The following is a 26,993-nucleotide window of genomic DNA, read 5'->3' as shown; positions in this document are numbered from 1 at the left end:
TGAGATCATGACCTGAGCTGAAGTCAGACGCTCAATCGACTGAGCCATCTAGGCACCCCTTATTGGTTTTTAAATAATGGCATAAATAATTAAAGCATTTTACTATTTAAATTTTTTTTTTCTGCAGAAAGACTTGTAGAGCAGCATAGCATGACAGTAGAATGAGAATATTAAAGTTATAGAATTGTGGATTTTTTTTAGTGTAGAGAACAGATACTCAGAATCCTTGGTATTAATCTTTAATGGAGTAGTATTTTAGGAATGTTTGGAAAGTGATGATAAAAACCTTTAAACTGTATTGTATTTTTACAGTTCCTGCTGCCAGTGAGGTTTTGGGTATTTGGGACAGATTAAATGAAACTGCCAACTCATGGTTCCCCAACAGTGAATTAGTGACACCTTCATAATCGGGATTGTTTTGAGACAAAATAATTTAGTATACATGTGAAAATAGACCTCTTAATTGCAATACCCATCTGACATGGTCAAATTTTCAATGATAGAGAACAAGTAGTAAATGTAAATTGATACATTTTTTACCTTTTCTCTCATGCTTCCCCCCCCCCCCCCCAATTTGGTATCTCAGTGACTTTATGGAATTAATCTACTTGGGTAAATATTTATACCTTTTTGGGGGAAACTTCCCTCTTCTCCAGGGCACATTAAAAATCCTTCCTTCCTTCCTTCCTTCCTTCCTTCCTTCCTTCCTTCCTTCCTTCCTTTCTTAAGTTTATTTATTTATTTTGAGAGAGAGCACGCCAGCAGTGGAGGGGCAGAGAGAGAGAGGAAGAGAGAAAGAATCCTGAGCAGGCTCCGCACTGTCAGTGCAGAGCCCAGTGCGGGACTCAAACTCAGGAACTGTAAGATCATGACCTGAGCTGAAGTCAAGAGTCAAACACTTAATCAATTGAGCCACCTAGGCATCCCCAGGGTACTTTTAATTTATATAATTTATATACGTACAAATTTATATACTGTTCATATAACTTATATGCCATATTAATCTGTTTTTACTCTGAATTAATTTCAAGTACAGTTTCAGACTTTGACATTCTCTTTTTAAAATTACTGTCTTTCCTTTAGAAGCATTAATGTTTTCTACTTTTTAATTGTGATGGCAAAATATGAGAACCTGATGGTAAACCTAGGTCACAGAAATAACAGATCATTGACATTTCTAACTGAAAGGGACTTTAAAATATCATTTTGGGGGCGCCTGGGTGGCGCAGTCGGTTGGGCGTCCGACTTCAGCCAGGTCACGATCTCGCAGTCCGTGAGTTCGAGCCCCGCGTCGGGCTCTGGGCGGATGGCTCAGAGCCTGGAGCCTGTTTCTGATTCTGTGTCTCCCTCTCTCTCTGCCCCTCCCCCGTTCATGCTCTGTCTCTCTCTGTCCCAAAAATAAATAAACACTGAAAAAAAAAATTTTTTTTAAATATCATTTTGCCTCACCCCCATTTTAGATTTGTGTGATCTGAGACCATGCTAATGTTGCATGGCTCAATAAGGACAATCAGGATTACAGATGCTGTATGTGCCGACAAAGGGAGAATTCCAGAGATTAAACTAATATTGAATATAAAAATGATTTTTTATATTCTTTTCATTTTTATTTAAAAGATGTCTTTGAATAAAATTTTTAATTGGATATTATTTTGACCCTCTGTATTTTAAAAGGTGTATGAAGTGTTGCCTTGAATAATACTGAACTGTTTGACTTGTTGGGAAAAAGCTATTTGTATCTTTCAAGAAATGTCTCTTTACTCATTTTTATTGTTGTTGTTACTCCACATGGTTCCCAGAAGTACTGGGGAAAATTTATAGAATTAGATAAAATATATTAGATAACAGTAGTTATAGAGGTTAGAATAAGGGGAGAATTAAGATAGAATAGTGAGGAGCACCTAGGTGGATCAGTTGGTTAAGCATCCAACTCTTGATTTTGGTCATGATTTCACATTTTGTGAATTCAGGCCCCATGTCGGGCTTGGGGCAGCGTGGAGCCTGCTTGGGATTCTCTCTCTCTCTCTCTCTCTCTCTCTCTCTCTCTCTCTCTCTCCTCTCCCTCTCCCTCTCCCTCTCCCTCTGTCTCCCTCCCTCTCCCCCTCTCCCTCTCCCTCTCTCCCTCTCCCTCTCCCCCTCTCCCCCTCCCTCTCCCTTCCTCCCTCCCTCCCTCCCTCCCTCCCTCCTCTCTCCCTTGCTCATGCTCTCTGTCTCAAAATAAATAAACATTAAGAAAAAAAAGAATAGTGAGATAAAGCTCTAGTAAATTTAGTGTATAAACTAGATATTGTAAAGATCCTGGGATAGGAAAAGAACATCAGGTAAAAACTAAGGAAATCTGTGTACATTATAGATCTTAGTTTGTAATAATGTATCAGTAGCAGTTTATTAATTGTAACAAATGTACCATAGGCATGTAAGATATTAATGATGAAACTTGTGGGGTATATATGAGAACTTTCTGGACTATCTTTGTAACTTTTTTGTAAATCTGAAACTATTCTAAAAGCAAACATTTTTTTTTTTTTTAATTTTTTTTTTCAACGTTTATTTATTTTTGGGACAGAGAGAGACAGAGCATGAACAGGGGAGGGGCAGAGAGAGAGAGAGGGAGATACAGAATCGGAAACAGGCTCCAGGCTCTGAGCCATCAGCCCAGAGCCCGACGCGGGGCTCGAACTCACGGACCGCGAGATCGTGACCTGGCTGAAGTCGGACGCCCAACCGACTGCGCCACCCAGGCGCCCCAAAGCAAACATTATTTTAAAAAATAGATGCCATTAAGGTTTTATACAATTGCTAGAAGCTAATTCTTATCAGGGAATAGATGAGAGCATGATTAACTTCAGAATTCACATAAGTTAAATTTATATCAGTTTCTTAGAAAAAGTTCAGCTGTTACTGAACATGAGATTTGAGAGAAATTCTTCCTTTGGACCTTCATGAAGAGCATTTGGTGTATGTGATGAATACTATCCCCAACAATAATTTTATAAAAAGTATGACAGTGGAGTTTCATAAGGCTCCTTCATACAGTGTGACAGTATAATGGAAACATTTATTACTTTAACCTACAAGGCCCTAAATAATCTGGTTCTGTGTTCATGACCTCACATTCTACCATTTTCCCCCTTGTTCACTAGGCTCTAGTCACATTGCCTTTCTTTCTGTACCTGAATCAGGCCAAGCTTTCTCTTTGAGTAAGGCTTTATTAGCTCTTGCCATGATGAGAATCATTTGATCATTCTGTAGCTGTGTTCTTTGAAGGACCTTCTGAATATTCAATCTTATGTATCCACTCAGTCACTTAAATTATGTCAACCATTTTATTTATTTCTTTGCATAGTGTTTGTCACTGGTTTTTTTCTTTTTAATTTTTTAATGTTTATTTTTGAGAGACGGAGAGAGAGGGAGACATAGAATCTGAAGCAGGCTCCAGGCTCTGAGCTGTCAGCACACAGCCTGATGTGGGGCTTGAATTCACAAGCCATGAAATCATGACCTGAGCCTAAGTCTGATACTTAACTGGCTGAGCCACCCAGGTGCCCCTCAGTTTCTGGTATCTTATGGCTCCCCCCCCCCCCCCCCGCCCCCACAATGATTTATTAGCTTTCTTGAGACCAATATAAGTCCCTTGACATCAGAGATTTTTTTCTTTTTTTCCTGTTTTATACCTAGTATCTTAAATACCTTACATATTTATTGAGCACATTAATGAGTAGGAATAAAAATGAATCCTTTTGCTCAATCTTCCTTGAAGCCAGAGTACTCTTTGTGGGGAAAAAAGGAGCAAAATAACGTAGCTTGCTTCTTGTTCTTATTTTTGTTTTTTAATTTTTATTTTTTTTTTTAATTAAAAAAAAATTTTTTTTTTTCAACGTTTATTTATTTTTGGGACAGAGAGAGACAGAGCATGAGCAGGGGAGGGGCAGAGAGAGAGGGAGACACAGAATCGGAAACAGGCTCCAGGCTCTGAGCCATCCGCCCAGAGCCCGACGCGGGGCTCGAACTCACGGACCGCGAGATCGTGACCTGGCTGAAGTCGGACGCTTAACCGACTGCGCCACCCAGGCGCCCCTTGTTTTTTAATTTTTAAACTTGATCTTTAGATGCAGAATTTTACCTCCTGGTTAGATGGCTAAGCATATTATTTATTGTTATTGTTTTATAATGCTAACACTGTAATTTCATAAGGTATAGTCTCAGGTGACAATGTAGCATTTCTTTAGAACTGGTAGAGAAGCAGATGATACAATATCTTAGTTTAAACATTTTGTGTTTTTGTGGCATCTTGTTGTCTTGATGCCAAATGTAGAGTTTCATTTGATTGCTGAAAAATCATATTTTATAAGCTGTTGAATGACTGTGTATTTTTTTAAGACATTAAATTACTTTTTATGTTTTTACATGTTTGATATGCTTCCTTTGAAAAATACATGAAGTAGGCATAAATCTGAAAAATCATATATAAATTGTTGGAGATTTTTTTTCATATATGTTTACTAGGTAGAATATATTATTTATTTATTTATTAAATATAATTTGTTGTCAAGTTAGCTAATATATATTGTATATAGTGTGCTCTTGGCTTTGGGAGTAGATTCCCATGATTCATCGCTTACATACAATATCCAATGCTCATCCCAACAAGTGCCCTCCTCAGTGCTTATCACCCATTTTCCCCTCTCCCCTGCCCCCCCCCCCCCATCAACCCTCAGTTTGTTCTCCGTGGAATATACTTTTTAGACTATTTGAATTAAAATGGAAAGACCTACTGAAAAAAATCTTGGTAAACAAAGGTTTCCCTTTTACATTTTGCCTGTTATATTCTTTTTGATGGGGAGAAGATATAGCTAATGTTAGCCTAATACAGCTCTCTCATTCAGTTGGCTTAATACAGCTATTGGATTTTCTGAGGTGGAATGAATAGATATAGTTAAGGACACAGGTCCCTGACCATTATTACACTAGTCTCTGCTATTCTGCCATTTCTTTAGTCTCTCCACTGCCTCCCCAATCTTGTAAACAGGTTTTGTTGGATCATTTTTGCTTAGGTTCCTTCTGCTTATTGAACTTGGTTAGCAGATGTGTTACAGTCTCCCTAAGCTCCTTAGAATTCAGCTCTTAGTGGCATTGAAGATGAAAGTATGCTTGTAAATTATTCATTCCGATTATATGCTTGAATGGACAGAGTCCACTTAGGCATCTTCTTCTACCTCACCTCTGTCCCAGGTCTTTGTTGTTTTAACAGATGTGAGCTTGCTTTTTAGTCCTAGAGGATGGAAGATTGAATTGCATTTCTAAAATTCATGAAGTAGTTTTTGCATGTATATAATTACTGTCAAATGTATGCATTCATAATATATTACTTTTCTCATGATATTTATAATCTTTTATCTCCCCTCCCCCCAGTTTTCATTTTGTTATCCTGTATCATTATCTTCTTAAAAATTATTTACATGACTCTTCTGAACTAGAAATAAAATGATTTGATATTCATAATAGGGAGAGCTATATCTAATTTGCTACACTTTCAGGTGAGCAATGGCAGGAGAGTGTCCTTTCTAAGTTCCACTTGTCTATTAGTGTCGTTTAATCATTTATTATCAATTTTCAAAAATCTTTCTGCTTTTAGTGGGTTAATATTGCATGAGAGGACAGTATACCAGGGACTAGTAGAGAGTTTAACCGTAAAAATGAGACACTAGATTCATTTGTAGTCACTGCAACCTTGTTTTGAGAGCCATTGAGAAATACAGATGGCTAAGAGTGAAAGTTGAGACAAGAGTTAAGCCAACAAGATAATTGTCATCTCTTTAAGAGTAATGTATGTTGGGGGGTACCTGGTGGCTCAGTCAATTAAGCGTCCAACTTTGGCTCAGGTTATGATTTTGCAGTTTTTGAGTTTGAGGCCTGTGTTGGGCTCCGTGCTGACAGCTCAAAGCTTGGAGCCTACTGCAGATTCTCTGTCTCCCTCTCTGTCTCTGCCACACACGCCCCCCACCCCCCCAACCCCCTGGGCCCTCTTGCACTCTGTCTCTCTCTCTCTCAAGAATAAACATTAAGAAAAAAGATAACAATTTTAATTCTCCATTAGCTTCTTTAAGAAAGGATGAAAAGATCTGATTGATATTCAAGCCATGTATTGAAGTTTGTTTGTTTGTTTGTTTCTTATTAAAAAAATTGATGTATAGTTGACATACACTACATTAGTTTCAGGTGTATAATGAAGTTATTTCTGAAGGGTGTTATTTCATGTTTGCAGTGGAAAATAATTTCATATTCATTTATATTGTGGAAATAGTAGCTTCTAGATAGTAAGTATTATTACCTTTAGAAATAATATTGTGTGTTCTTTAAAGGTGCCACTAACCTTAAACCAGTTCACTGGTTGGAAAGATATGCTTCTGAATAGTAAACAGCATTATTCTTCAGGTTGATGAAATTCCTTCTTTTCTTTCACAGAAGGAGAATTAAATGTAGTTGGATGCTCATTGCTAGAAGATAAGATAATGATATAAGTAGGTGGTAAAATTACATGGCAAAAATGAATATCAGCTTTGAGTAGCATACAGGTAGGAAGCTAGAAGAAATGAAGAAATGCTTGGGATGTAGGTTTATTATCCTTTCTTTCCACACCACAGAATAGAGTATTTTCAGTGTTTCAATTTTTCCTTCCCTTATAAAAATCAGTAACTTATAAAGATACTGTGTCATTTACCACACAGTGCTGTTTCTTTTTTTTTTATGATAAGTTTGAGGGAGGGTCATGAAGTAGAGAGGGGATAATTACAAAACATGAAACAAAAAAGCTCTGGGACTTCTTGGTATATACTCTCCATTAGAGAGGAGAAGGTAACACACCAGATGCATGAAACTGGTGATTTCAGATAGAGTTTCCACACTAGCTATTAGACATCTGGAACATTGTTAAAGCTTTCAGATGGCAGAGTTTGAAGTAAGATAAATTCTTCTTTATGCCTTTTTTTTCCTTTGGGCAGAGCCACTTTAACTGTTAAATGAAAGAATGCTACTGAGAAAGGTAGAAAGAAACATAAAGTTATGATCAGTGAGCAGTTTCCAGCAGTAGGTATACATCATTGAATAAAAGAAACAAAAATTCCTGCCTTCAAAATGGAAAAGATGCTCAAACGTTATTTAGGTTCACAGTAACTTCCAATTATTGAGTCAGTATGAGGAAGGACTAGGTAGTCAATATTTGAAAGAGTAGATAATTCCTTGTATTAGTTTTCGGTGGTTGTTTTAACCACCACAAACTTATTGTGGCTTAAAATAAGAGAAATTTATTCTCTCACGGTTCTGGAGGCCAGAGTCTGAAATCAGGGTGTTGACAGAGCTACACTCCTAGAACTTTGGTGGGGAGAGTCTGCCGCTTGTAGCCTCTACCGGTTGCCGGTTTCCTTGGCTGTGGCCACTTCACTCCAATCTCTGACTCTTCATTTTGCCTTCAACGTTGTCTCTTTATTCTCCTGGTATCTAAGGATATTTGTCATTGGATTTAAGGCTGCCTGGATAATTCAGGATGGTTTCATCTCAGGATTATTAATTATATCTTAACCTTTTCCCAAATAAGATAACATCCCAGGTTCCAGGGATTTGACATGGATATCTTTTGGCTGGGGTTGGTGATGGTGGTATGTCTTTGTCCTACTATACATATCCCCAAGTCTAAAATGAAAAAATACATTGTAATGTCCTTACTTCAAATCGTGAACCATATCTGTAGGTCCAGATGAGGCATTTGCTTTTACATTCTGCTCTAACCACTTTGAAAGGAACTGTCGAATGATGTCAAAGAAAAATTCAGGTATGACATCCAGAAAGTGAAAAACTGGGCAATAGATAGTTTAGGCTTGAGTGTATAAAATAAAGAGTTTATCTGCCTGTAACCAGAGTTACCTGCAAAGTATTCCAAACCATCCCTCCTAGGGATTTCTTTTATATTTCTAGTATCTGTCTTGGGGAAAACAAACAAGAAAAAAAACAAACGTCTTCCTGGCATACTAGTTAACAGTCCTCTTTTCCCTCCAAAATTTCTATTACAACAATTTTACAAGACATACAGATGTAGGAATGTATACAGAATCCCATTTACCCATCACCCAGCTTTAGCCATTATCGATACAATGTCTAATCTTCTTTCATTCCCTTCTAATTAGTTCGAAGCAAATTTCAGAAATTATATCATTTTATCTGTAAATATTTTTAAAGGATAATCTCTGCCCCATTACCAAAATACAATTACCACATAAAAATAGTAATAGTCATTTCTTAACATTATTAAATATCTGACAGGATTTACATTTCCCTCATTATTTTATACCTTTTTTTTTTTTCTTTTAAAGACTCATTTGTGGAATGTCTGGGTGGCTCAGTTGGTTAAGCATCAGATTCTTGATTTCAGCTTGGTCATGATCTCATGGTTCATGGAATTGGGCCCGCCTGGGCCTCACGCTGACAGCATGGAGCCTGTTTGGGATTCTTTCTCTCCTTTTCCACCTCCCCTTCCCCCCCCCCCCCCCCGCCCCTGTGTGCACACATGCTCTCTCTCAAAATAAGTAAACATTTAAAAAAAGATTCACTTGTTTGAATAGTGACTCACATAAGATCCATCATATGATGCACTGCAGATTGATTAATAAGTCCCTTAATTCTTCATTGTCTATGGCAGCACCATCTGATATGGTAGACACATGTGGCTATTTAAATTTAAATTAAATTGGGAATGCAGACTGGTGTGGCCACCTTAGAAAACAATATGGAGGTACCTAAAAAAGTTAAACATAGCACTACCTTATGACCCAGCAATTGCACTACTAGGTATTTATCCAAAGGATACAAAAATGCTGATTCAAAGGGATATATGAATCCCAATGTTTGTAGAAGCACTGTCAACAATAGCCAAGTTACGGAAAGAGCCAAAATGTCCATCAGCTGATGAATGGATAAAGAAGATGTGGTGTATACACACACACACACACACACACACACACACACACACACATACATGCAATGTATACAATACTATATACATATAACACACTAATATATACTATATATTATATATACAGTATATATACTATATACTAATATACAATATACATACTATATATATATAATATACTAACATACAATATACATACTATATACCATAATGCAATGTATATGAATACGGGCACTTGTTGGGATGAGCACTGGGTGTCATATGGAAACTGATTTGACAATAAGTTATATTTAAATAAATAAATAATTAATTTAAATTAAAATTTAAATGGAATATTCTGATCCTTAATCACACTACCACCATATCAAGTACTCAGTAGCCCCATGAAGTTAGGGGCAACCTTACAGGACAGAATATTTGTCTCATTGAAGAAAGTTCTTTTGGTCAGAGTTGATCTATAGGTTTCCTCTCCAACTCTTTTATTTATCTTATATTTTCTGTTCTTCTTTAAAAATTTTTATTATTATTGTTATTGGCAGGACAAACTGGCTAGTTTGGTTTTCTTTGTCTCCCAGGGTCTGGATTTTACGGATTACATTCCTGTAGTGTACTTTAACATAGTTTCTATTCTTGTATCTCCTGTAAATTCATAGTTAAATCTAGAAGCTTGATCTAATTCAGATTAAAGGTTATGCATATATATTTTTTCCCAAGAACACTTTATAGGTGCTGGTGTGTACTTCTATTAGGGGGCACATATAATATCAGATTGTTTCTGTCTTTGTAATGTTACAAGCTATTGATGGTCAACGCCTAGTCCTAGATTCATGAGTTCATTAAGGTTCATAAAATGGTGATATTCCAGCTTTCCTGTGTTTATTAGCCAGAATTCTGTAAAGGGAAACTTTCCTTTGTAAACTGGTTATCTTTAGCTATAGATACAGGAAAGGTAGGTCAATTGCCTAATTCTCATCCTTTATTTTCTAGTTTTGAAAATAATACTGGCTTTCTAACATTTTCCAAAGATGACCAGTGAAAAATTTTTAAGTGTGTTAATGAATTATTTTATTTAAACATACTTGGTGTGTTTTTGTCCAGTATAGTTTTTATCCTTATTATTGATTTTCAACTTTGGCCCAGTGGGAGCCTCTTTAGGTGGTTTCCTCATTTATTTTGATATGACTGTCACAATCTTTGATAGCTTCTTTTCTATCTGATATAACAGAATTTTTCCACACTCATGATTTTCCAGCTTGGGACCTGGGAGTATCTATTTTACAAAACCCTCTTATTAGTTCTTTTAGTGATAACCAAGGAGTCTTAATTTCTTTAGAAGCCACATACTGGGCACTTCTTTCAAAGTGTCAATGCCATTGAGTTATTCATTGTTTTTAGGCTTTGTTTTTTAGCAGAAAGAAATACATGTAATGTCGCACATATATGTACATGCACATGTTTAAAATATATATATACGTGTATATATATACATATATATATATATACACACACACATATGTATGTATATAAGATAAAATACCTATTCTTTAAAGCTTAGATTCTTAGTATACTAAGAAAGTATCTACTCTAGCTGAAAAGGTGAAATGTGATGATTTTTTTAGGAGTGAATAATACTGTTAGGTATAGTAACCACATGTACAGCTCTTTGGGATTAGAGTGGAGTAGGGAATCTACCTATACTGATTAAATTTTCATTTTCTTCATTGAAGGTTAAGAGGTGAAACATAGTTCATCACCTATAAGGCAGAGTGCCAATTTGTGGTTCTTGATGAGAAATTGATCAGTTGTGATTGTTACAAGAGGTGTAATCAGTGAGATTAGAAAGGGAAATTGAATTTATATTGGTGTGTTATCAAAATGCAATTAATTTTGCATGTACATATCTGAGGCACATAAATCTTGTTTTGAGTTTGAAATGTCTACACTTTGAATCAGGCATTGCAAATGTAGTGTGATTAAATATATTTAAGAGTTTCTCTTGGGGCGCCTGGGTGGCTCAGTCGGTTGAGCGGCCGACTTCAGCTCAGGTCATGATCTCGCGGCCCGTGAGTTCGAGCCCCGCATCAGGCTCTGTGCTGACAGCTCAGAGCCTGGAGCCTGTTTCCGATTCTGTGTCTCCCTCTCTCTGACCCTCCCCCCTTCATGCTCTGTCTTTCTCTGTCTCAAAAATAAATAAACGTTAAAAAAAAAAAATTAAAAAAAAAAAAAGAGTTTCTCTTGTTCCACAATTGCTGTGCAGTATGAAATATGTTCTTACTAGGCTGTTCACAAAGGAATCTTTTGGTTGCTATAATAAGAAGATGAAATAGCTAAATTTGTGCATTCCTTTTAGAAAGGATGGAACAGGGGCGCCTGGGTGGCTCAGTCAGTTAAATGTCCGACTTCAGCTCAGGTCATGATCTCGCGGTCCGTGAGTTCGAGCCCCGCGTCGGGCTCTGTGCTGACAGCTCAGAGCCAGGAGCCTGTTTCAGATTCTGTGTCTCCCTCTCTCTGACCCTCTCCCGTTCATGCTCTGTCTTTCTCTGTCTCAAAAATAAAACGTTAAAAAAAAATTATAGAAAGGATGGAACAGAATAAGAGGATTTATATTGTAAGATTTATTATTGTTATACTCTTATTTCTTCTGTATGGGATGTCTGTCATCTTGGTAGGAGGATGGATTGTTATCTTTTTAAAAGACTACAACTAGTTTTTCTTCTTAAGGAAAAACATGATACAGTTCACTAACGACACAGTAACTAAATTAGGGTATTTACAGCAGAGAGGAATTTTTAACAGTATAAGAATAACACAGTATATTGGGTAGATATTCTCAGTAGCAGTTTATCCACAATGACCATAGCAGAATGTTCATAAATAATGTAGTAAAAGAATGAGTGATGGAAGAGGTGAGATTTGAATTGGGTCTTGAAGCATAGTTACAGCTGCAGGAGAGGGCTGTTTAGGCACAGAGAAGCAACAGGACAAAACCAGAGGTGCAAGTACATAGGACATTCAGCGGAGATTCAGTAGAGCACTTTAAATGAAGCAAAGGGTTATTAGAGGAGAATAGTGAGCTGTAAGGATGACACCAAATTTCTAAGGGGCTTAAATTTTTTTTAAAGTTGGACTCTAATTGGACCCAACATTGGGGCTATTAGTCTAATGCAGGTTAGAATTCAGAGGTCATTGTGAGTTCTTTGTTCCACATGATCCACATTCAAAAACAGAGTCTTGGTGCTGTTCTGAATGGATTGCACAATTGGAAATACAGAGGAATGTTGGCTTTAAGTGGTACCATCCAATCTCCAGTTCTGCAAGTTTTATGTTTTTGTAGTTGTGTCTTTCTTCATGTTGGGGTCCTCCAGCTGTCTGCCATTAACACTTAAGGCCACATGCTTGCTTCTTTAAGAGTATTCGGAAAAGCAGGTTCATGATTTTTAGTTAGGTACATGACTCAGAATATGCACAGAAGCATTTTTTTTTTTTTGGTGAAATTAACATAACATAAAATTAATGATTTTATTTTGTATTTTTTAATTTTTTTTTTTTTAGTTTATTTTTTGAGAAAGAGAGCAAGGGGGAGGGGCAGAGAGAAAGGGAGAGAGAATCCCAAGCAGGCTCTGCACCGTCAGCACAGAGTCCAAGGTGGGGATTTTAAAGTATACTGAGATTAGTGGCATTTTGGTATATTCAGTTTTGTGCAACCATCACTTTTATCAAGACACACCATTCTGTCTTTCTTTTTTTTTAAGTTTATTTATTGTGAGAAAGAGTGAGCAGGGGAGGGGCAGACAGGGAGAGAAAATCCCAAGCAGGCTCTCACTGTAAGCACAGAACCAATATGGGGCTCGAACTTTTGAACTGTGAGATCATTACCTGAGCTGAAATCAAGAGTCAGAGGCTTAACCAACTGAGGCACCCAGGAGTCCCCATTTTTTTTTAAGTTTATTTCTTTTTTTTTTAGTAATCTCTGAACCCAGCATGGGTTTTGAACTCATGTCCTGACAACAAGAGTTGTGTGCTCTTCGGACTGACCTAACCAGGCACCCCAAGACACAGAGAATTCTTAAGTGGAATTTACTTAAATGGAAAACCAGGTTTACAATAAAGTAATTTTTGGCATTATTTTGCTTGCTAATTTCTCAGTCTATGTCACTTGTAGAATTTTTTTTTTGAAACTTCCTTGCATTCATATTTAAGTTTCTAATTTGGGGGAATCTAAACAATTGCTAGAATGGTATTTTTCTTGTTTTGATAATAGTCAAAAAAAGAAGCAACAAGGTAAACACTTGAATAGATTTTTTTTGTTCACTTTTGACTAGAATGGAGTAGTAATTTAATTTATTTAATTGTGGAATTCTTTTTCAGTTTAGAGCTGTCCATGGTGGTGTTTGGATTTGGGAGATTCAAACTTTTTAATGTGCCTACAGAACACTATCTGAATAAGGCTGTGGGATACAGGAGGACCTCGTTCTCTTCTCTTTAGGTTGTGTGTTACGACCCTAGAAGAGTGAGAGTTATGCTTCCTGATTTTAGTTATCTTTTTCTTCTTTTTACCTTAACTCTCCCAAAAATCTGCACAATGTTTATTTGTAATATCCCAGTAGAAGAAAAAGTTGTTTGTTGTAAACATAAATTCTAGACATTTGTAAAAAATATTTTAGAAGGATTTGAGCTTTTATTTCTTAGTAAGAAGAGATCTTTTGGGGTTCTGCTTTTGCTTGTGGATATCTTCAATCTATATACCAATTTTTTCTCATAATCTCTTGTTCTCCATGGAGGTGTTGGTGTTGGTGCTAAAGTAGTAACACAAAGAGGATGACAGTGGTATCTCCAATTAGCATTTCTTATTTAGGTCCCTTAAGAACCCCTAGTGAGAAATTAGAATAAAACAATTATGTCAAATTAATTAGAAAAGCTAAGTAGACTGAGGTCACTATATTCAGTCAGTATTACACTGTTTTTAGATTAAGTAGACATGCAGCATAATTGAACACATATTACAAATATAAATTTTCTGAATTATCAGATGGATTTAATCACTAGCCAGTAATTTTTGTCTTCTGTTCTTGTGGACTTTCACATCATCTGTGATTTACAAGACTGGTTCTAAAGTATCTTCAATTTCCTGCTATTGTTTCATTTAATAAACACTTGGTGATTACTGTAGTATATGCATTTAAGGTAATGAAGAAGTTTGGAAATAGTGGTGGTGGTTGTACAACATTGTAAGTGTACTTAATACTGCTAAATTGTACATGTAAAAATGGTTAAAATGGGAGATTTTGTGTTATATAATTTTACTACCATAAAAATATAAGAAAAATCTTATCAGTAAATATACATGTCTGAATGATTCTTTGTAGTTACGAATTTTTTTAGTTGAGATTTTATTACAGGGTAATTTTTCCTAGGATAATTGGCTACTTTAAGCCCAAGGTATTCAGAAGAACAGGAGAATGGAATCTGGTTATGAATTTTTTTTTAAGTTTATTTTTATTTTGAGAGAGAGAAAGTGCATGCATGGAGACACACACACACACACACACACACACACACACACACACACACACACACACATTTGAGTGGGGGAGGGGCAGAGAGAGGGGGAAATTGAATTCTAAGCAGGCTTCACACTAAGCACAGAGTCCGACATGGGACTAAGCCAACCAAGCATGGTTATGAATTTTCTTAAATGTTTTTATGGATGTATTATCATGCAATTAAAAATTATAAACAGTTTCATAAAGACAACATTTAATTTTCTGTGTTATAAAATTAAGCATTTTGTTGGTTTTTTTTTAAAGATTATTAGTTACTTTGAAAGAGTGAGAACGAGTGGGGGAGGGGGAGAGAGAGAGAGAGAGAGAGAGAGAGAGAGAGAGAGAGAATGAGAATGAATCCCAAACAGGCTCTGCACTGTCAGCATGGAGCCTAATTCGGGGCTTGATTTCACAAACCATGGGATCATGACCTGAGCCAAAATCAAGAAGTTGGACGCTCAACCAACAAAACCACCCATGCCACCCAAATATTTTGTTTTTATAAAAAATTTTTCTCCTAAATGAAATGAAGTCTACTCTGCATTTTTAAAAAGATAATCCTTGAATACCTATAGTCTTATAAGCATGTAAAATGATAACAAAAGCACTTTTTCTTTCTTATTCCTGATTAATATATATTTTTAACAGCTTTATTGAGGTATGACTGATACTTAAGAAACTGTATATATTTAAAATATACAGTCTGATGTTATGGCATTTGTATACACTGATGAAATAATCACTATAATCAAGATAGTGTACATATCCATTACTCCCAAAAGTTTCCTCACACTTTTTCATAATCCCTCTTTCCCACCCCATCTAATTTTACCCTTCCTCCGTTAACTGGATTTTTTCCACCATTGATCAGTTTGCATTTCCTAACATTTTATGTAAATATGTTTATTTATACAATGTCAACTTTCATTTATTAGGCTTTTTTCATTCCAAATTATTTTCAGATCCAAAGTGATTGTTCCATTTTACATTCCCACTTACAATGTATGAGCATTCCATTTTTCCCATGTCCTAACCAGTACTTGGTACTGTCAGTTTATTTAATGTCAGCCATTTTAGTAGGAATATAGTGATATCGCATTGTGGTTTTAATTTGCATTTCTCCAGTGACTGATGATAATTGAGTATTTTCCTTGTGTTTGTTTGCCATTTGTATAGCTTCTTTGGTGAAATGTCTGTTCAAATTTTTCACTCATTTAAAAAATTAGATTCCTTGTTTTCTTATTCCTGAGTTTTGAGAGTTCTTTTTATAGTCTGGATACCAGACCTTTATCAGAGGTAGACTTTGCAAAGATTTTCTCCCAGTCTGTAGCTTGTCTTTTCATGCCCTTAAACTTGTCTTCTCAAGAGTGGAAGTTTTAAAATTTCAATATAGTTTCATTTATAAATTTGTTTTTTATGATCATGCTTTTGGTCAGATCTAAGAATTCTTTGTGTGATTCATGGTGCTATGATATGAATGTTTGTATTCCCCCTAAAGTCATATGTTGAAACCTAATCTTCAATGTGATGGCTTTCGGAGGTGAGGCCTTTGAGAGGTATTAGTTTCTGAGAGTAGAGCCCTCATTAATGGAGTTAATGCCCTTATAAGAAAAGACTTAAGAGCGCTTGCTTCCTTTCTCTGTACTCTGCTGTGTGAAGATACATAAGAGGGCAGCTGACTGCTAGCCAGAAAGAATGTCTCCCCGGAACCTGAACACACTGGTACACTGATCTCAGATTTCCCAGCCTCCAGAACTATGAGAAATAAATTTTTGTTGTTTAAGCCACCTGGTCTGTGGTGATTTGTTATAGCATTCTGAACTAAGACACAGGGGCACAAAGGTTTTCTTCTATGTTTTCATCTAAAGCATTGTTAGATTTTGCATTTAGGTCTACAGTACATTTTGCATTAATTTTTTGTGTGTGATGTGATGTATGGAACAAAATTCACTTTTTGAGTACAGGTATCAGTTGTTTCAAAACCATCCTTTCTTTCTTTTTGTTTTTAATGTTTTTTCAGTTTTGAGAGCAGAGCATGAGTGGGAGAGGGGCACAGGAAGGGAGACACAGAATCCTAAGCAGGCTCCAGGCTCTGAGCTGTCAGCACAGAGCCTGATGCCGGACTCAAACTTCCAAATCGTGAGACCATGACTTGAGCTGAAGTTGGCCGCTTAACCGCTTAACCGACTGAGCCACCCAGGCGCCCCAACACCATCCTTTTCTTCACTGCATTGTTTTTGCATATTTAAAAAAAGTCAGTTGTCTGTGTATGTGTGGGTCTATTTTTTGATTACTGTAGGTTTTAATAAATTTGAAATCGGGTAGTGTTCTCTAATTTTGTTCTTTTGCTTGTTTTGGCTATTGTAAGTCTTTTGCATTTCCATGTGAATTTTAGAATAAGGTATCCATTTCTACAAAAAGCCTACTCAAAGTTTGATTGGGATTGTGTTGAGTCTCTATACTGGGGACAATTGACATCTTAACTATAATCTTTAATCTTTAATTCTATAAATCTATAAAATTTAATCTTTAATTTTCAAGCCTGTAGATAAGATATATCTTTTTATTTAGGTATTCTTTAGTTTCTTTCAACATGTTTTGTACTTTTTAGTGTACAATTTTTAACATCTTTAGTCAGATTTATTCTTAAGCATTTAACATTTTTTGACGCTGTTGTAATGGTATTTGCCTTTCCATTTCAATTTCCAGTTATTCACCATTAGTAAATAGAAGTACAGTTGATTTTTGTATTTTGATCTTGTATTCTGCAACTTCGCTAAACTCACTTGTTCTGGGAACTTTTTTTGTAGATTCTGTCAGATTTTCTACACATACCGTCATGTCATCTTCTAATAAATACAGTTTTACTTTTGCCTTTCCAATCTCGATATCTTTTATTTCTTTTTCTTGTCTGATTACACTGGACAGACTCTCTAACAGAATGTTGGATATAGAAGTGGTGAGAATGGACATCCTTTCTATCCTAATTTCCTAAGAGTTTTTATCAGGAGTAAGTAGTGTTGGATTTTTTGAGTGCTCTTTCCACATCTATTGATATGATCATATAGTTTTCTGTTTTTAGTTTGTTAATATCATGAATTACATTGATTTTTAAATGTAAAATCAACTCTGTATTTTTGGGATAAATACTATTTCTAAGTTTGGGCTACTCTACCAACATATTATAAACTGAGTGGTTTATAAGTAATAGATACTTATTTCTCGCAGTTCTGGAGACTGGGAAGTCTAAGATCAATGAGCTGGCAGATTTGGTATCTGTTGAGGGTTCATTCCTTCACTAATACCCACCCTCTCACTGTAACTTTACATGGTAGGAGGTATGAGGGAATCTCTGTAGGGTCTCTTTTGTAAAGAGCACTATTCTCATTAATGAGGGCTCAACTCTCAGGACCTAAGCAACCTTCCAAAAGCCCCATCTTGTAATAAAACCACGTTGAACATTAGGATTCATATGAATTTTGGCAGGATACATATACTCCATATATAGCACTCTACTTTGTCATTGCATACTTTTTAAATATATTGCTGAATTAGATTTGCTAGAATTTTATTAAAATTTTTACATCTGTAATTGTTTATAGATGTCTTTTCTGGTAATATCTTTGCCTTGTTCTGGCATTACTGTAGTGTTGGCCTCATAGGATGAATTGGGAAAAATTCTTTCCTCTTCAGTTTTCTGGAAGAGTTTGTATTAAATTGGTATTATTCTTCCTTAAATGTTTGATAGAATTCAGCAATGAAGGCATCTAGGCCTAAAATTTTCTCTCTGGGAAGGTTTAAGTAGGGGTAATTAGATTATTCATTTCTTATTGAGTAAACTTTGGTAGCTGATGTCTTTCAAATAATTTGTACATTTAATCTAAATTGTTGATTTACATAGTTGCCCATAATATTCTGTATTATTCTTTTGCTAGCTGTAGCTATATTACTTCATTCATTACTGATATTTGCAATTGTGTCTTCCTTTTGTTACCTGATCAGTCTTGCCTAGAGGTTTATTAATTTTATTGTTCTCAAAGAACCAGCTTTTATTTCAGTGATTTTTCTCTTCTCTGACCTTTATTTCCTTTTTGTATGCTTACTTTGAGTTTAATTTGCTCTTCTTTTTCTAGAATTTTGGGGTATAAGCTTTACTATTTTCTGTTGATCATCCATTTTAATTAGCATTTTAATCAGTGTTTTTGTTAAGAACTACTGATAGTAGCATTCTATTGAAATCAACCACTTCATAAATTGGCAAGAATAGCTAGTATTCTGGAGTATCAATTGAAATCCAAAAGGCTGAGATGGTGACCTAAACATATCAAGATGGCTAATTAAGAAAAATCTCAAATCTTATACTCAGTACCAAAAAATCAGTTTGGAAAGTATGGGATAAGGGAGAGCAACTTTAGTGCGGTATTGGTTAAGAGTTGTTAGGATCCACAGTGCCTGGATACAAGGTATGGTTATTTGAATGTAATTTGGCTTCAGAAAATCTAATTTGATAAAAGTTTTTATTAATGTAAATTTAGTATTAAGAAAAAGGAAGATAATAATTGCACTCTTCTTTACTGAATAGACCATTTGTATTTAATTCTGAGCACCACACTGAAGGGTTTAGACACACTAGAACCCTTAGCCAGGGTAAACAGATTTATAATGGATGAACCATGCCATAATGAATCTTGGAATTGTAGGATGTTAGAGTGTTTATGGATCTTAGAAATTGCCTTATTTTTCAATTTAGAAAACCAAAGCCAGGGGCTATTGGTTTACTCAGTGTTACCCAGATAATCAGTGACAAGTGTTGAAGATTGGATTTTCAGTTTCTGGAGATCATTTCAACATTGTTTCCACTGAACCATCTTGTCATCAAACTATAGTTCAGAAAGAAGAGGTCTTTGAAAGGTCTTGAAATCATCTATATGAGAAAAAAAAATCAGTGATCAACAAGAAAATGTTAGTGAGATTATTTTCATCTTAAAAGATTGAGCTATCCCTGTGATTCCTAGTTCCTGGAGGTAGTCAGTGAAAGACTGGACTGGACGATCCTTCATGTGGAATGTTGTCGATGGATTCATGTATCAGATAAACTGGGCTGTATCAGCTCTAGAATTCTTTCTGTCTGAGTGTGTTTCTTCTTTTGGTGGTTGTCACAATTTCCATTATGAGCATTCATGCTACTCAAATTCCCCTAATACTAAGTATTACTGCCATCAGCTTGGAATTCCCAAGAGTGACTTGTAAAAGGCACTCTTTTCAGTTCTATGGCAGAAATACCTATTCCTGTCCACATTAGGGTCATTTTCTTCTTCTTTTTTTTTTTCCTGGATGTCAGGAAGGATCTTTGGCTGGTTTCCCTACTTACAGTTTTATAAGAAGAAACAGGTTTTCTCTGTTTAGAAGATGACTTCTTCAGAGTATTTCTTCTGCCCCCAGCCCTGTTTCCCAAGTTGGAACCTGAATTTCATTGTGCCGTATATGTATTTGTGTGCTAAAATGAGTACTCTCTAATGGTAATATGTCTAGTGGCATATATGAGAAATATAAACTTAGACTCATAGATGTAAGTAATAAGAGATTTCAGAGATTATTTGGTTCATGTTTCATAAAGACTATTCTGTGGTATGTTGAATGATTTATGAGCAAGTGTTCTGTGACCAAATAAGTTTGGGAAACAGTTTGTAAAACAAAAATAGGATTTTATACTATGGTTTATTAATATTATTATTACTGTTTTTAACTCTAGGGAATTCCCTACTTATTATTTATTATACATTGTGAATCTCAGAGCAAGGGGGATACAGTAATTAATGTTTCACAAATTTATTTAAGTGGAACCATTTTTTCTTTTTAAGGACTAAAGTTCTGTGAAGCACTTTGGGAAAAGCTGACTTTGTCCATTCCCCTTAATTTAGAAGATGAGGCAACAGAAACCTAGAGAGACGAACCAAATTCCCCAGGGTCACTAGTTAGTGATTGAGTAAGAAATTACAGTTCTTCTGATCAGTTTTGGACCTCTTACAAGTAAAAAGATAACATACCTTCTTTTTATATTTGACATGTTTCTCATTCAATTACTCTTTTTCCTTAACTCTTACCCACTCTTTTTCTCTCTCCCCAACTTTTTTGTTCTTTTATTTGCCCTCTTTTATTCTTTTACATGGTTAAGACATTTGACATTGTGGTTTTATGTGGCTTCTCAAATTATTTTTTTCCTCTTGGAATTAAGCTTTCATTTCTGTTGGCTGGAACCTAAATATATTATTTTTCAAAAGCAGATTCCATTGTGCAATTTTTATAAAACATCCTGAGAATTGTAGAAATCTTCAAATGGGTAAGAACAATTATTATTTTCTTTCTTCTAACTGTACAGAATGATATGATTCTAAGGTTGCTTTCATTCTGACATCTAATGTAGGTTTACTGTGGAAGTTTTGGTTGATTACTAAGGTAAGTAGGAATATGAAGAATTTGGGAGCATGGATTGTTTTGAGGAGTTAAGGTTGGACTGGAGGGTTCACTTTATTGATGTGAAGGTAGCCCTGTTTAAAGTTACCTTGGGGTGCCTAAGAGGTGCAGTCAGTTCAGTGTCCCCTGTTGATTTCGGCTCAGGTCATGATCTCACTGTTAGTGAGTTTAAGCTTCTTGTTGGGCTCTGCGCTGGCAGTGCGGAGCCTGGTTGCAATTCTCTCTCTCTCCCTCTCTCTTTGCCCTTCCCTCACTTGCTCACTCTCTCTCTCTCTGTCTGTTTCAAAAATAAGTAAGTAAACTTAAAAAAAAAGTTGGTGACCTTGGAGGCTGTTTTTTCTCCTGGCCATTTGCAATGAGAAGGATGAAATAAAATGTACTTTGTTTTGCTAAGATATTATCACTGATGTATGTAGAAATATTTTTGGTATGAATTATTGAAACAATTTTTATTTATGGGTATTCTAAATTTCACTTGTTTAGTTTTAACTTTGTGGTGAAATACAAGTACCTGTACCTATAAGAGTTCCAACTTTGTAGGTGTGGGACACTGGATAGGTTCAAATGCCTTTTGTAGTTACTTTTTAATGTAATTAAGTCTTTGACAAGTAATTAAAGTTTGGGGTGTATTTCATAATGCTCTATAGTAGTTTCTCAGTATCTTTAGCCTGCAGGCACTGTATGACTTGGTTTGTGTGAGAATTTTCCTAACAGTATTCGGTGAATGGTGTCAAATTCATAGGATATTGTTGAATAGCGAGCCAGTGTTTGGAAGAAAACGAGTTAAAATTAGTTTGAATTGTGAGGCAGTACTGTTAGTGCTATTAATGGATTAACAACTATTAAAGAGTAAAACACTTTGTTCCATAGGTCTGAGTAAAAACTCTCTATTGATAAAATTAAGTCAATTTGCAACTTTTTGCAGAACTTATTTTACCTTACAAATGAAGTTGCCAGTTATGATTTTATACCTCGTTTTTTTCTTTTTAAACAAGTTTTTATTTATTATTTATTATTTTTGTTTTAAAATTGTTATTTAAATTCTAGTCAGTGTAATATTAGTTTCAGGTGTACAGTATAGTGATTCTTATGCCTTGTTAACACATGTTTCTGTTTATATAAAAGTAATTGTACTGTACTTTAGTTACCTCAACCCTTGCTTCTCTTCTGTCATTTAAACTGAATGTAGTTAATATCTCAGGGATTATAGAATAGGAATTCAGATTATTTGTTTACTTGCATAAATGTTTCATAGTGGTTGTAAGATTTGGGTAAATATTCTGTGTAGCACAAATTTTCTGTAACAAATGATTTCTTTTTTGTTTTTAAGTTTATTTATTTTGAGAGAGAGAGAGAGAGAGAGAGAGAGAGAGAGACAAAGAGAGAGGGAGGAGGGGCAAAGAAAGAGGGAAAGAAAATCCCAAACAGGCTGCTTGCTGTCATAGCAAAGCCTGACACAGGGCACAATCCTAGGAACTGTGAGATCATGACCCGAGCCAAAATCAAGAGTCGGATGCTTAACCTAGTGAGCCACCCAGGCGCTCCTGTTACAAGTGATTTCTTAATAGTTTTTTCAAATTAAACCTCATTTTGTTTTAGAGCATTGATTTTATGACAGTTTTTTAGTTTCTAAGACTTTTAAACCCTCCCTTCTCAATCACCTTTACTAGCTGCTGTTGGTTGCTATAGCTTGTTTTTTAAATAGTCTTTCTCTTTCTTCTACTCTTCTTCACTTGCTAATTGAATTCTAGTTTTTTTCAGGTTTTGAGTTGCTTTGTTCCAGGGAAATTGAACCCTTCCCAGCCTCAGGGGATGAATTGCATTTGGTTTAAGCCAGAGGTTCTTAAAATGTGGACCCTAGTGGGTCTTTGAGATCTTTTCTGGGAGTGTGTGATGTATAAACTCTTTTCATCATTATTTGCTAAGATGTTACTAATTAAAAAGAAAATCTTATTCTATCATGAGTGCATAGTGGAATTTTTCCAGAGACTATATGATGTGAGATACTCAACGGACAAGAAAGAGAAGACTGGTATTAGAGAGATTTACAAAATTATAATAAAACACTGCCATTTTTTTCATTAAGTTTTTTACCTTTTGGAAAAGTTATCTTTAGTTAATGTTATTTTCATTTTAAGAAAATTGATAAATACATATTGTAAGCATTTCTCAAACTTCTTTCTATTATGGTAAATTGTGATACATATTATTCCTATAAACTAAGCTTTTTGGGGGTCTTTAATAATTTTTAAGAGTGTACAAGAGGTCATGAGATAAAAAGTTTTAAAATGACTGGTTTAGGACACTGTTTAGCAGTGAGCATGTGACTGCTTTGCCAAATAAAACCTGAGGTGAGGATTTCTGGAGTATGGATGTCTATGTAGATTTCCTTGCTTTTATAAGAAGAGACCCAAGAGAAGAAATAAATCCTTTCCTGCATAGACATTTGTTGTGTTGATATTGTTCCTGAAACTGATGCAGCCATCTTCTACAAGGGGAACAGCTGGCATGCTGAGGGTGGCTGAGCAAAAAGGTGGAAAGTCTGAATCTTTGATGTTGATCCAAAATTAATGAACCCTGGAATTGCCCTATTTCCAGACTTCCTGTTATGTGAGATAATAAATTTCTTTCTTGTTTAAACCATTTTTATTTAGGTCTTATGTTATTTGCAGCTAAAAAAAAAAAAACATTTTAACTGAAACACCTTCATTTTGACCTCACAAATTCATGAATATTTTTATTTATAGTGATTGTTTTTACCTGAGACCTATTTATTTGTCTTCAAAGATAGGAATAGGGATGCTGATGTCTGGATAACAATTACTTTTGTCTTTTTGATTTTGTGCATCTTAGTTCTGTGGTTTTAGAATGCCCTTTGTCTTGAAATGTAACTAGCAAACTCATGCTCCCAGCTAAATGTCATGTCCTTTTCTAATCTTTGTCTTCTCATGAAACTTTTATGTATGGTTTTCTTACAGTACTGATCCTATCATCATCATCATCATCATAATTGTTATTTTTAAAGATTTTTAAAACTTGTCATTTGCACATATTTTTCCCATTCAGTAGATTGCCTATTCATTTTGTTTATGGTTTTCTTTGCTGTGCAGAAGTTTTTTTTTTATTTTAGTATAGTCCCAGTGGTTTATTTTTGCGTTTGTTTCCTTTGCCTGAGAAGACCTATCCATAAATTTGTTGTTAAGGTTCATGTCTAAGAGATTACTTCCTGTTTTCTGCTCGTTTTATGGTTTCTGGTTCGTATTTAGGTCTTTAATCCATTTTAGGTTTATTTTTGTGTATGGAGACAGAAAGTGGTCCAGTTTTATTCTTTTGCATGTAGCCCAGCACCATTTATTAAAGAGACTGTCTTTGCCCTATTCTGTATTCTTGCCCCCTTTGTCTTAGATTGATTGATCATATAAGTGTGGGTTTAATTCTAGGCTATCTTGTTCTGTTGATCTATGTGTCTTTTTATGTACCAATACTATACTATTTTAATTACTGTACCTTTGTAGTGTATCTTGTAATCTGGGATTGTGATACCTCTAGCTTTGTTCTTCTTTCTCAAGATTAATTTGGCTATTTGGGACCTTTTTTGATTCCATACAAATTTTTAGGATTATACTGTTTCTGTGAAAAATGCTGCTGGTATTTTGATAGGGATTGCATTGAATCTGTAGATTGCTTTGGGTAGTACGGACATTGTAACAATATTGATACTTCCAGTCCACGATCATGGAATATCTATTTGTGCTGTCTTCAGTTTCATTCATCAGTGTTTATGGTTTTCAGAATACAGATCTTTCACCTCTTTGGTTAAGTTTATTCCTAAGAATTTTTGTGTCTATGTGTAATTATAAATGAGATTGTTTTCTTAATTTCTGGTTCTGCTGCTTTGTTGTTAGTGTATAGAAACACAACAGATTTCTGTGTATTCATTTTGTATCTTGCAACTTGGCTGAATTCATTTATTAGTTCTAGTAGTTTTTTGGTGGAGTCTTTAGGGCTTTCTATATACAATATCACATCATCTGCAAATAGTGACAGTTTTACTTCTTCCTTACCTATTTGGGTGTCTTTTATTTCTTTTTATTGTCTTACTGCTTTGGCTAGGACTTCCAATAAAAGTGGTGGGAATGGATATCCTTGTCTTGTTCCTGACCTTAAAGAAAAAGCTGCCCATTGAGTATGTTGTTAGCTGTAGGTTTTTCACATAAGACCTTTATTGTGTTGAGGTATGTTCCTTTTAAATGCACTTTATTGAGAGTTTTTATCGTGAATTGATGTTGAATTTTGTTAAATGCTTTTTTGCATCTGTTGCGAAGATCACGTTTTTTATCCTTCATTTTGTTAATGTGATGTATCATGCTGATTGATTTACAGAGATGGAATCACCTTTGCATCCCTGGAATAAATCCCACTTGACTCTGGTGAATGATTCTTTTACTATATTACTGAATTTGGTTTATTAATATTTTGTTGAGGGTTTTAACATTTGTGTTCATTAGGGATATTGACCTGGAGTTTTCTTTTTTTGTAGTGTCTTCATCTAATTTTGGTATCAGGGTAAGGCTGGCCTTGTATAATGAATTTGGGGCTTTTCTTCCTCTTCTCTTTCTTGGAATAGTTTGAGGAGAATCAGTATTAACTCTTCTTTAAATGTTTGGTAAATTCATCTGTGAAGCCATCTGGTCCTGGACTTCTGTTTGTTCAAAGTTTTGTGATTACTGATTGAATTTCATTGTCTAGTAATTAGTTTATATAGATTTTCTATTTCTTCCTGATTCAGTTTTGGAAGATTGTATATTTCTGGGAATTTATCCATTTTTGCTAGGTTGTCTAATATAATTAATTTTTTTACTTGAAATTTTTTATTAATCATCTATGAATTTAAAGTTAGGGCTTTATTTTATTCAACTTTATATTGCTTCATTATGTGGCTTCCAATGCACAGTAGATATAGATCATTATAGAAAATATTTGAGGCAGAGATCCACTCATCTTGTGGCTACCCAAGAAAAGCCTGGTAAACCACAGCTTGATCTGCCTCAGAAGCCCATCAGGGTGCCCTACACTAGCTTCCTGGCTGGAAGGACTGTGGCTCAAAGGGAACCAGAGGCCTGGCCTTGCAGGTGTGAGAGCTTGATGGGGGAATTCTTAATATCAAACTTCAAAACAATTTCATCAAAACAGGTTATTCAAAACAAGTTCAAATCACAATTTGGTGCAAAACCACTTTCAAAACACTAGTTTGCAATAACAAGTTAGTACACAAGTGGAAACCAAATTAAATGGGTGGATTAAAAATGCATTTTGGAAGTAAACAAGACTGACTGTTGGACCAGAAATCAAGCATCATACACATCAAGTGAATGCTCCAGGTAGCTACCAGAGGGTTTTGATATCAAAATTGCAAGATTGCAAAGATCAAGATTGCAAAGATCACATACATGTTGAGTTTTACTACAAATGGATTTTAAAGATGAAAATTCATTTCCGTTTTGGATTTTGGATGGCCCTCAAGCATGTGAAGGGAAGCTCAATACCACAGAGGTCTATGGAGCTGCTCCCTCATAGAAATGAAGCTAATCTCTGCCTGCCTGCCTGCCTGCCTGCCTGCCTGCCTTCCTTCCTTCCTTCCTTCCTCTCCTTCCCTCTCTCTGTTTTTCTCCCTTTTCCTTTCTTTTCTTTCTTTCTTTCTTTCTTTCTTTCTTTCTTTCTTTCTTTCCTTCCTTCCTTCCTTCCTTCCTTCCTTCCTTCCTTCCCTTTCAAGTTGGTTTACTTATTTTGAGAGAGAGAGATAGAGTACACGTGGACAGAGAGAAAGAGGAAGAGAGAATCCCAAGCAGGCTCTGCACCATCAGTGCAGAGCCCGACATGGGACTCGAACCCACAAACTGAGATCATGACCTGAGCCAAAATCAAGAGTCAGGTGCTTAACTGACTGAGACACCCCGGCACCCCTCTGACTTTATCCACTCTTGTTTGTATACCCTTTTCCCTGTTTTCAC

General features: G+C 35.5%; 1 protein-coding gene across 2 annotated transcripts in view; it reads left to right on the top strand.

Moving 5' to 3' along the window:
* Nucleotides 1-26,993, top strand: part of XPR1 (xenotropic and polytropic retrovirus receptor 1) — a 212,828-nt gene that overhangs the window by 34,856 nt on the left and 150,979 nt on the right. The window lies entirely within an intron of this gene.

The sequence above is a fragment of the Prionailurus viverrinus genome, chromosome F1 (genome assembly GCF_022837055.1).
Source record: "Prionailurus viverrinus isolate Anna chromosome F1, UM_Priviv_1.0, whole genome shotgun sequence".
NCBI lineage: Eukaryota > Metazoa > Chordata > Mammalia > Carnivora > Felidae > Prionailurus > Prionailurus viverrinus.
The sequence above is the reverse complement of the archived record's forward strand: the minus strand, read 5'-3'. Positions and strand labels throughout refer to the sequence as shown.